This window comes from Manis javanica, chromosome 14 (genome assembly GCF_040802235.1).
Source record: "Manis javanica isolate MJ-LG chromosome 14, MJ_LKY, whole genome shotgun sequence".
Taxonomy (NCBI): domain Eukaryota; kingdom Metazoa; phylum Chordata; class Mammalia; order Pholidota; family Manidae; genus Manis; species Manis javanica.
Window position 1 is genome coordinate 93,692,056 of NC_133169.1, and position 12,557 is coordinate 93,704,612.

Consider the following 12,557-nt stretch of genomic DNA (forward strand, 5'->3'; position numbering starts at 1 on the left):
GCATGTTTTCCTGAAAACATACAGTTCAGGAATTGAATGACCTATATATTAAATCTAGAAAGCTTGCTTGTACCGAGTCATTTGCTTTTGTTGGGATTTGAGTTTGGGGTGGGAAGTTTTTCTTTTTGTCCATTTTCAATTGCCAGGGGTGGGGTACTTCCCAAATACAGTCCTTTGAAAGACCCAGTGAAGCACACACACACACAAAAAAAAAAACCCTCTGAAAAACAATACTTGGATGTAGGTAGGAACCATGCACAGAATCACAACAAAACACATGCTGGTTCCTAAAGTCACCTTCAGGAGCTGCTGATACAGGAAAGCTTTTGTCCCAAAGAACAAAGAGAGCATAGGCACCTCTATGAAACTCTAGAAACTTCCTAACCATCCCTTCATGTATCCAGGTACAAAGCCTTCATGAGAAACGTTTAAAACAAATCTTTGACATTTTAAATGAAAAAAAGGGGTGTGTTTTCCAGAGAATCAAGTAATGTTCTCAAAACCAAAAAGCAAGAAAATGTTATGTTCCCCTGAGCTGCTGGTGGGGCCAGGCTGACTCTCCTACTAGAGACTCTCCCCCTCAGGTGACGGACCAACCAGGAAGGACGTTGGTAAACAGAAGGCACTCCACAAATGTTTCTTTCACAACTCAAGGAAAGAAGGAGAATTGTTTGTGGAAATTGAAAGTCTAGGAAAAAAGTCATCCTCATCAAAGCTTTGAAGGGCAAGAAAGGAAATGAAAGCTTGATCTATTCCACTCTGAACCAACATTGACAAGGACCAGTGTTGATGTTAGCGACAATAGTGCAACTAACATTTATTGAGCACCTTCTGTGTGCCGGGCGCTGTACCCAGTGTTTAGATCAGCATCCTCCTTTAATCATCATCATGACCCAATTAGCAAGCAGCTGTCATTAGCTCCATTTTACTAGTTGGGTAACAGGATTATGAAAATAAAATGCTCAATCGATACAGGACTGGGATCAGAACATGGGTCATCTTACTTAAGAGCCTGTTTCTTACACATTAAGTTCTACTGCCTGCCAGTCTAAAGAGCTTCTTATGATTTAGTTAATTAGGGCCCCGGGAAGAGGGTATTTTATTTTCATGAATTCGCAGAAAATAAACACCAATCTTAGCACATACTACTGAGTGCTGAAGTTTGACTGTTGACCTGGCTCAGGAGGTACTGGGGTTCAGCAAACACAAGGTCATTCATTCAAATCCTTATCAACACCTATCAACACTTACAATATGACAGGTTCTGTACTCAGAATGGGAAATGCAGAAGGCAGAGACACAGGGTCTGCCCTCGGGGAGTGCTTGGTCTAGTGAAGGGAAGAAGAGTTGGGAGTAAGTTACCATAACTCAGTTCAGTACCTGCTGTACAAGGCACATGCCAGAGACCCTGTGACTACCAGAGCCCAAGGCACAGTGTGACTGACATGGTGGTCATGTGGATTCATGGATTATACAGTAGAAGAGACTGGAGATTAAATCCTGGCTCTTCCTTTGATGAGTGACATGGACAGGTTCCTTCATTTTCTGAACTTCAGTTTTTGCCACTGTTAAATGCTGACAGTAATGTAGTCCGTTCCTCCTCCCACCGTTACGGGATGGAATGATGTAATGTCTGCTCCAGCTCATGGCCTCGCACACGGTAAGCACCACGTAAATGGAAGCCATTAGGGAAGGCTGGTCCAGGCAAGCCTTGGGCAAAGACTTGGGCAAGAAGGGAAAGTAGGAAATAGTCTTTTCGGAAAAGACACTGGACAGAAGCAAGAAGGGATGAATGTGCATTGTGTGTTCAGGGTACAGAGTGGTTTGCTGTGACAGAGGAGAAGCAAGGCAGAAGCTAGGGGTACACGGAGTACCAAAAACGAAAGCAATCAGCAATGTCCTGTACTCTGAGCACAAGTATGCAAAGGTGTGTGTACAGGGGATTCATCACACAGCATTGTAATGGAAATGAACATGTGCATGAATGAATATACAAATGCATAAGTAAATAAACAAACAAATAACTAGAAACAACCTCAGTATCCAGCAGAAGATTGATTTAATAAACTATGACATAGCCATACAATGAAACACTGTTTGGACATTTTTTAAAATAATATACATATGTATATACTTAAATGGAAAAACATTAGTAGCGTAGTGTTAAATGAAAATGCCAGTTACAGGATCTGTGGCATCTTGCTGCACTGATGGACAGTGACTGCATTGAGGTATGGGTGGGGACTTGATAATATGGGTAATGTAGTAACCACATTTTTTTTTCATGTGAAACCTTCGTAAGAGTGTATATCAACCATACCTTAATAAAAATTTTTTAAAAAAGAAAATGCCAGTTACAAAAGGGTAGGTTGAAATGATCCCAAATCTGTAAATTTATAAGTAACAGTACAGAGGAATTTTTACCAAACTGTTCAGAGCAGTTACCTGCCTTTAGGGAATGGCGTGGTGGGTGGGTGGGGGGTGATGTTTCACTTCCTACTCTACATACTTCTTCAGTGTTTGAATTCTTTACAACAAGAGGTTTTATTTTTTGGTACTTTTTTATAATAAGAATTTATATTAAATAATGCCCTGAAGGAGTTACATAGGATAAAAAATGAGAAGAGGCTCTTGGGAGGTCATTGTTTACCCATTCCAACTCAGAGGGAAAATATGTTCCTAGCCTGGGGCAAATTACCTTTGAGGCAGAAATCAGTCAAAGGGAGAAGTAAAGTGGGAGAAACCCTATTTATTGCATATAAGCAGTTGTCCACGTCTGCTCACCCATGTCTCTTGCTACCCGGCTGCAGAAAAAAGGGACCCCACCCAACCTCACTGGTCCAGATAGGCCCTCGCTTGCCCTTGTAATCACCTATTGACATGGAGATGGACTACTTCTGTCCACCCCTTGGAAACACCTATTGCCATAGAGATGCATGAAGGCGAGGCGAGAGATTCTGGAAATACTGCAATTTCACCCACACCCATAAAAAGGCAGGTTAAGCCGCAGAGTGGTGGCCCAGAGGAAATTTGCAAAGGAGTCGGGTGAAAAGTGGGGCCAGCACAAGGCTGTTCTTTGCCTGTATGTCAGATGGAGGAGAAGGAGACAGAGAAGAAAGACATTTGGGGTACTGCAGAAACCCCAAAGGGAACTCCAGGGAGGGAAAAGGGATAAATAAGATCAGTATAGTGGAAGGGATACATTTGTGGAGGGGAGGGAAGGCAAGACGGAGGGGGGAGGGGAACTGGCTGGCAATCCTGTTACAGGAAAATGGCTGATGGCCTCAGACCTCTCAGTAAGCTACACAGGATGCAGGTGAGGTGGAATGGGGCAGTGTGCTCAGGTTGGAGGCTGGGGGACCTGGTTTCTGACGGCACCCAGACAAGATGAGAGGGAGAACCCTCTTCCTCACCGGTAGCTGAGGCGCTTCCATCTGGCGGACCAGGCGACCCCCCCATTCCTGGACTCCCCACTCCAGGTTTCCAGGCTGCCTTGCGCCAAGCCACCCTTGGCTCTGTCCAGTCATACCGCTTTGTTTTCTATAGTGTCCCTGGGGATGTGAAGCTGAGGAAGGGCAAAGGGTGGGTGGCCTGTGGCTACAGCTACTAACAATGCTGCTTCCGGGTATTTTTGTCCCTGGTGGAATACGTTTTTTTCTGTTCAGGGAGGAGGAATGGTGGAAGCTTTCTGGAGAATATTAGAAGGGCCAAAAGGCTCCCAGAGCCCAAGCCCTTCCTCACACCCTGGTCAGCTGGGGATTATCAGAACATGTGCTCTGACTTTTCTGTCTGAAACTATAGCCAGCACTCACCAGTACTGGTGATTTCATTATTGCTGAAATCATCCTCAGCAAATGGTACTTGGAACGTGGAAGGAGAGAAGGAGAAAAAAGAGAAGGAGAAAGGAAATGAGAATAGAGAAGGAGAAGGTGCATCTCCAAATGTTAGAAGGAGGTGAAGAGGGCAAGGGGATAAAGCAGAATGTGTGCCCTGCAGGCAATCAGGAAGATTTAGGGCACTGGGTGAAGAATTTTAGTCATTTTCTTTGGGACATTGAGACGTACTGGGAGCCTGAGGTTCCCAGGAGAGACACATCCTCTTCCTCTCATGCTCAGAGGCTGGCTCCAGGGAATGAATGCCATGCACACAGTACCTACTCCACTCCAGCCAAACACCTAAGGGAGACCTGTGTTCAGGAGCAGCATCCAGCCCTACTCAGGGGAGTGGGACAGGAGAGCCTGCTGGGCTAAGCCTGACGAAGTCCAGTCAAGAGGAGACCAGCTGACAGTCACTTAGCACCCAAGGACGGCAGTACTGAATGTCCTCTGCTGTTTGAAGAATCAGAACGTTCTGGGCCAGCTGCAACAAGAAGAAAAGAGCCTGAAGGCATAATAGCTAAGAATACCAGGGCTGGAAGGGATCTTGAAGATCATCCGGAGAGAATCCATCACTTCCCCCTTTCTTTCTGGAGTACTTTCTGCAGATAGCATGCTGTATTATAACTTATCGTCATGCACCTATTAAAAAAAATCAACTCTATTTTATCCAATGCATCGCCAAAGCATGGCGTCCAGCTTGGGGCAGATCAGTGAATGTCTATGAGTGGGGCTTTTTTGCACTTATGCTTACCTCCCCATTTTGCCAATGTGAAAAAAATGAATCCAAAAAACTGGAAAGACATTCCAAGCTATTAACTTGCTCAGGCTAATGACATGCTGGCTGAAGGTTTAGCTCCACCCCATAATGTTCAGGCCAAAACATGAACACTCTCCATGGTACACAGTGAGATGGAGAGAAATGAATTCCAACTCACAGCGTGTCCTGTGCAGGGGCAGCCTGGCAGCTACATCTTGGAAACAGCATGAGCTCTTGTCTTTCCCTTGGCAGTAGGTGGCCCCATCTCCTCCTCAAGGGGAGAGAGTGGACCTTTGAATCTTCTCAGGCAGATTCAGAAAGCACCTTTCGTAGATCCGGGTGAGTGGCTGAGTTATGTATCAGGGAGCACAACGGCTCAGTCTTTGGATTAACCCTTCGTGTAACAGCCTTTGGAGTTTGCTCTGACAAAATAGAGAAGGTGAATTCCTTCTGGAGCAATATCTGCTGAAGTGTGTTCTCAGAACCCTGATCCCACATATGTTCTTGGAAAGAAAAACATGGCTCTGTGACCAAGAAGGAAGGATAAGTGCTGCATTCTAAACCTGCTCTTGGGGAGCCACTATATACATTTATACATATTAGTACATCATATATATACATATTTGTATAATACACATATATACATATACAGTATACATATTAACACATTAAGGCACTGAGAAATCCTGCAGTGAGGAATCAGTTTGAACTTTGTTCAACCCAGTATTACACAAAATTATGTCACCAAGGAACACTTTTTCCATGTCCTGCTTAGGACTATGGCTCTTGGACATTTTCATTCACTTTCAAATTCTGGAATTTGGGGCAGCACTTGAAATCAATAATATAGGCAATGTGCATAGGCAGGTCTAGTGGTAACAAGGTCTCTCCATAGGACAGTCAGAAATGCATGGCTCACTCAGTGTTGCTCAGTCAAGCTGAAGGTTGACTTAAACTTGTCTCTACCCTGATCCTGCTTTCTTATAAACTCCCAAAACCAAGTTGCACCTATTCCAGGAAAGTCTTCCTTGAAGTGCCTTGACATCACATCACACCTCTTTGCAGCCAGTTGGCCCCACTCTGCAGGACATCACACCATTCACTTAGCTCAGAGTTCTACCCAACAGTATGGTGTGCAACTGAAGCAAAAACAAATTCTACACACAATGAAGAAGCTTGGCAGCACATCTGTAAATGATTTAAACCACACGGGATGAGAGCATGGGCCCTGGAACTGGTATTCCAAGAAGTAAACTAGGAGGACTGTTGAGAAGAGGCATTCATACAAGGTTATCCTGGGGCTGCCCTTGCTGCTCAAGATGCACGGAGGCCTAAGGGAGGGAGTGGTGCAGGGCTGCTGACCCCCAGAAGCCAACGTCCGAAGTCCTCTGAAGCATCGAAACAGAAAGTTTCAGGCAAATCTCATTTTTCTCTTTCCAATTATTTAAACAAAACATTTCATTGAAAGGGTTTGATTACTTATTTAATTACATGCCTGTGATTTGTTTGTTTTTATAAGCAACCTACCAGAGAAACAGAACCCTTAATTAATCCTCGTAAAGGAAATGATGATTTGTGAAAGGGCATCAGATGAAAGGAGGCCCGTGCATTCTCTTCCTGGCTCTGCCACTAGATGAGCAGGTGATTACACCCCTCTGAGGCTCAGTTTTAGCAATAAAAAGATGGGTTGGATTTGGAAACTTCCAGAATCCTTTCAATGCTGATATTCTGATATCTAAAAAGTGCAAGAAATAGTTCTAAAATTAATACATGAAAGTAAATGAAGGATCGTGAACAAAATAATTATCTGATGATTATCTGTTTACCATTAACATTTATTGGAAGCAATGTTCCAGGCATTGTTCTAAATTCTTTGCATGTTATTATCCATTTAGTCTCACAGCAGCTCTGTAAGCTAGATGTTATTAGTACCTTGTTTTACAGATACTAAGAAATTAATCTCTTGGAGAGAGTAAGTAGCTTGGCTGGGGCAACATTGGTAGTAAGTAGGGAGGCTGGGAGTTGAATCCAGCAGCCTGAGTCTAGGTCTACTATGCTACTGATTTTTCAAAATATCAGGCTTGAAAGTGTAGTAACAGATGCTGGTGTATGTATCTTTTTATCAAATGAAATGTGTGTGAAATTTAAATCTAGGAAAGAAATCACAAATACTTCAAGAGGGGAAGATTTCTAAGAGGACCTGATGAGATAACAAAACTAAATTGTCCAGCCAGAACTCCAACTGGAATCTCTTTCCCACATGCCCCAGCAGCCTGACGCACTGGGACCAGGTTGGTAGGCTGCCGCGGGAAGGTTCAGAGCTGGGTTCAGGAAGGAGTGAGGTAAGCCGCAGGGTGAGCCCCAGGGGGAGGAAGCTGGCAAGCATCCAAGAGAAGGTGGTGACAATGGAAACTTAGAACTTTTGCCTCTCTGAGTCACTTGGACATCTAGAGGTCACCCCATTAAACCTCCCACCCAAAGCAGGCATTCCCTTCCCAACACCCAGGTGGGGGTTGATCCAGCCTTCCCTGAGCACTTGCAGAGATAGCATGTCCACTCTGCTTGCCAGACAGCCTTTTCTCTTGCTGGACACCCAAAAATACAAGAAAGCTCTGTTCCTGTTAACGAAATAAAATGGGCCTTATGGAGATTTCTACCACGGGCTCTGGCTCTGCGTCCATGGGACCCAGAAATGACATCTGACATCCTTTCCTGTGATAAGCTTCAGAAATCAGGAGACCCACTGAGTCTTCTACCACAAGCCCAAGAAACTGGTTCCTGTGGACAGCCCTCATGGGAAGGGCTTGTCCTGTCACCGTCTCAGTCACCGTACCTCTGCATAATCAGCTTAGCCAAGGCCCACAGCTGACCGGCCTCGGTGTCCTTTGGGGGACCTCGCCCAGGGCCTGCCACATGGTAGCAGGCACAATATAGTTGATAATTTGAATGGAACTGAACAAAGGAACTACAAGAAAAAAATGGCAAAAAAGTGAGCATCTGGGCGCTTTGACAGCAGCCTTTAGACTGCATCTAGTTCTGTCCCTAGTGCGTGAGCCTCTTTCCAGACGCCCCCTGGGAGGAGTCATTTTCCCCACATGCTGCCATTGGGCTGTGGGGACCCTAATCCCTACCTGAGACTCGAAAGGGGCATTTTGGAGCTCAGCATTATGACCCCAGACCCTAGCTAGGGTCTGGCCCACAGTAGCTACCAGATAAACACTAATCAAATGAATGAGCCATATTACCTTATTGTGCACCTACTATGTGCCAGGTTTTTACATGTATTACACATATTGCCTAATTCAAACCTTACAACTCTATGGTTAAAATAATAACATACCCATTTTACAGATTAGGAAACTGAGAATCCAAGAGGCTAGGAAAAATGACTTAACCAGTACATAGAAAAGCCCTATTTCAAACCCAGACTTGCCTATCTCTAAATCCCATACTGCCTCCTAAAGGAAAAAAGGAAAGACAAACAGACAAGTGGGCAGATAGAAAGACAAAGAGAAGGGAGAAAGAATATTAAAACAGCTTTTTGAACTGAAGAAAGCACAGGGACCAGTGTGAGGGCAGAGCCCTCCCAGACCAGTTATGTCCAGGTACTCCACACCAGAAGTCAGTGGTAGAAAATTCCAGATTTCCAATGTCCCAGTTGGTATGCAGAGATAGTCTGAGGTTGGGGTTTTCATAGCTCCAAAGTTCAGGGCATATTCACAGGCACTTGAAGACATGTTTCTCTTTCTCTAACTGCAGGTTGGCAGGCTCAGTTTTGCCCCCATCCAAGTCAACAGACCTGGCCACCAACCCAAGGCCAGCCTGTCCTCCAAGGTCCACCAAGTTGCACCCTGACCCTGTGGCATCCCCTCCTCTACCCAGACATTTCTTCCAGGCCCTGCCAGCTTCCACTGTGTTCTTGGGGCACCAGCAAGAACACCACTGTTTGGCTTTTGCCCCAATTCAGGCCACAGAGTTTTAGAGGGCATGTGTCCTGGGCCTAGCTTTATGCTTAACACCTGCCCTAAGAGAAATCATAGCTGGAATCCCCTCTCCCAGCTGTGCCTACACTGAGGGTGTGCTGAGTCACTGAGGCCAGTCTCCGTATAAGGAGACGGGTCTCCCCAGCTCATTGCCTTCAGTGCAGCCAGAGAGATTTACATATAAAGCAAACCAAACCCCATCACTTTCCTGTTCTTCTGCTGTAAACTTTCCACTGTGTTTAGAATGTGAACTGAACTCCCACCCTGCCCCAGCCCCTCCTCAGGCCCCTCAGCGCCTGCACGTGTGCCACCACCCGCCTTGAAGACAGACAAGGCCTTGTCTGCCGCTCTGTGCAGACAAGGCCTCTCCTGTTGCTCCAGGGACCACCCCTTCTCCCCCTGGAAGCCCCGTGCCTATAAGGCAGCCATCCCTGAACTCCAGGCCAAGTTATGCCCCTTGTTAGAAGCCTTCAAAGCCCTCTATGCCTTCACTGCTCACCTTTAATTATTTGTTTAAAGGCGATCACCCCTATAGAGTCAAAGCTCCATGAAGCTATGGACTCCATCTGTTGTGTCACCGCTCTGGGGCCACAAGGTCGGGGAAGCGGCACTAGGGTGTTTGAGGTGTTCAAGTGCAGCCCTGTGCCCTAGTTGGCCACAGGCCTCAGGCAGCTCTCTCTGCATCTCTAGGCCTCAGTTTCACTCACTAAAATGAGGCAAATAGGCTGGGTACCTAGCGAGGCCTCTCGCCATTGTAACGTTCTAGGTTCAGCAACTTGAGAACACTTACAGTGTAACACTAGCCCGAAGCAACATCATTTTAGAGCAACATCAGCACGAAGGAAGACCCTGGGAATGTCGTTCCCTCCTGTGGTTTGGGCTCTGTTTACAAAACAAACCCAAGAAATCATAAATCCTTCCAAGTGGAGCTGCCTGGGTTGAAGCGACAAGACAAAAATACCTCTGGGCACAGCTCCTCCAGGCCCCGCCCCACAGAGGAGGAGCCAGGCGCCGGCACTGTGCCCTCTGAACACACAGTTTTCCTTCCACACTGGCCCCCAGTCATGCTGGAGACTTTCCTCCTGCCCTTCAGAGCCCTGACCCCTCCCGGCGCTGCCTGCACTCTGCTGCCCTGCAAAGAGGGAACAGCCTGTGAAGATACGGGCTGGGTTCTAGGTCGGTTCCCTCTGGCATGTGTGTGACCCTCTGTGAAGTTTCCCTTTGTTCTGATCCAAGCTCTTGGCTCTGTCAAGTAGGGGTTATAACACCTGCCCTAATGACCTTGAAAAAGCACAAATATTTTGAAAATTGTAAAGAGCTGTGCAAATGCAGGGCTTACTTTCAGTCATTGTTTCTGACTGGTTTGCAGGCTGAAATGCGGCCTGGAGTCTCCGCATGCCAGCTCTAATGGGAATGGAAGGCTTGGTCCCCAGGTCAAAGAATCTCAGGCATCCGAGCAGCAGGTGGTTGAATTACCTAGCCTGGCTCAGCTCGACCTAGAGGGAGGTCTAGTGCAACCCTTCCATAGTGTCCCTGAGTCGGGGTGGGGGGCCTTAGCTCTAAGCCAGGCCCTGTCCCATCTTGCTGGATGCAAGGACACCTGAGTCCCTGAATCTGCGCGCTTTGAAGTGGGGACGCAGCTGAGGCGCTCGGAGCGTGCACTTTAATGCTTTGGCTGAGTCTCTCTCTGCCCCTTTCGGCTCACTGCTTCTGCTCCCTCTTCAAGGAGATGGGGAGAGTCGACTGACCTCAATATTAGAAGTGATGATGCATGCAAAGTATTCGGCTTTGTGAACTTGTCACATGTTAGGCATTCAAAAAATAATGTTATTGTTATGACTGTTGTCATTTTTATTCCAGGACACGAAGCCGTCCTCTTCGCAATGTCCCCACCCCTCACACACACACACACACACACACTCACACTCACACGCACACTCACCTTGGTCAGTCCCAGATCCCGAGTGCCCTTCCCACTTCCTGCCTCGTCTAGCCTTACCTTGTCCTTCCTGTTTTCCTCTAACAACTCCGCGAGACAAACATTTCTAAATTTAATTTATAATTTACCTCATTTTATTCAATATTGCTCATGACATACCTCTGGAAATGAAAGTTTTAGACAAACAAGTCTCTTGATCAATGAGGGTGCCAAATTCAAGTGCCGTTATGGAGACATCGGGCGACGTGGCACAGGGAACAGGCTCCTGTACTGGTCGGGGTCGAGATGCTTAGAACTGGCTCGGCCATGGTAACAATGGCCAAGGGATTTGACATGCTTGAAATCTTAGTTCTCCTTTCTGTAAAACTATGAAACATCTAAGTTTTTGTTTGTTTTCATAAGCCTGTTCTTCTAGCTAGACAAAACCCTGCTAAGAAATCTTTTGCAGAAGCCCAGCATATAAAATAGTTAACAGCGTAACAGCTCTGGATCTAGGAGGGAGTCAGGTTCGTGCCCAGTGGTGCTCCCTGCCTGCACAGGCCCTGCCCCTTCCTCTCCTCCTCAGGGCAGCCTAGAAGCCCCGCACGCACCTGTGAGGCTTTATAGAGTCCTGCTCATGTAACGCTCTGTGCCTCAGTTTCCTCTGCTGCTGAATGGAGAGAACTAGCCCTCCCTCATGAGGCTGGTCGTAGGAGCTCAATGAGTTCACACAGATAAAGCCCTTAGCACAGTGCTGGGACTAACATACCTGATAACTGTTAAATATGACTAGTATGACTGGTGCCACTGGCTTGTTGAGGTGTCTGTCAACCAGAAGTATTAGGAATGTATGATCAGTCAGATGCATCATGAAAATGTGCCCCTGTATAGAGATTGTAAATTACCCTCCACCACTCACCATCCCATCTCCTCTGTCTTTATGGACACGGGAGGAGATGTGGTATTATTTCACAAGATGGGTAAAATCTGTGGCTATTGAAAGCACTTCTGTAACAATGTTTCAGTATTTCTTTCAGTCCTTGATTCATTTGACAAACATTTACAGAGCTCCCATTCTGGGTGCCGGGTTGGTGCTAGGAATAAAAATAGACGAGACAAGCTAGTAGAGAAAGACAGAACACGTGTTAACCACGCCAGCTAGTTTATGCTTGGTGGTTGGTGACCCATGCAGTCGTTTGCCCAGCAAATATTTATTGTGCAACTACTATGAGCCAGGCAGCACACCAAGGACACAGCAGCAATAAAGAAACACCCGGCCCAGGCCTGCAGAGCTTGCTTTCTAAGGGGTATGGACAGGAAGAGCTGCAGGAAAGAAGGAGCCACAGAAGCCAAGGGTGTGGGAGGTGGAGTCTAAGGGAGCAGAGGCGCCTGAGAGTAGAGAACAAGGTGAGACTTCAGCCAGGCTCGGTGCCAGGGAGGGACAGACAGGGAGCCCATGTGAGGCAGGGTCAGAGGGAACAGCGTGTACAAAATTATTTATCCAAGGGATTTCCAAGAACACGACTGTTTGCTTCTATTAATTTGCTCCTAGGAGAACACATATGACTTTCTTGGGAACCAACTTTTTATGTTCTAAATAAGCTCTTTTGTAAACAATTATTGAAGGGACATTTGACATAAGCAATATGATTTTAAACTCTTCCTAGCATTAATCTTCTCTTTATGAGTAACAGGCCAGTCTTCTCCACAGATCTTCTCATTCTGGGATATTAGTCTGAAAAAAGCTAATTTCATGTAAGGGAAACAGCGCCTGCCTGTCGACGCTGTGCCCAGGGAAAAGCTGAGGGTTCAAAGGCGACCTCGGACTGGCTCCCAGACCCTGACAACTTCCTCTCCTTGACCCCGTTTCCTCTCCGGTAACATGTGGAGACTGGCAGCTATCAAAAAAAAAGGGAATATCATTTGAGATAACAGATGTGAAAGGGACCTGCAGACATTAAAGCGTATAGAAGCCATTTGTACATGTCTTAGTAACTTCCTTGCCCCCAAGTGCAGTGAAA

General features: G+C 46.3%; 1 long non-coding RNA gene across 1 annotated transcript; it reads right to left on the reverse strand.

Moving 5' to 3' along the window:
• Positions 1-2,042: 2,042 nt before the first annotated feature.
• LOC140846246 (uncharacterized) lies at positions 2,043-5,238 on the reverse strand. The gene is made up of 2 exons (XR_012125236.1): positions 4,814-5,238; positions 2,043-4,359 (listed from the first exon to the last, which is right to left on the reverse strand). It is a non-coding gene; the product is annotated as an uncharacterized lncRNA (long non-coding RNA).
• Positions 5,239-12,557: the final 7,319 nt, after the last annotated feature.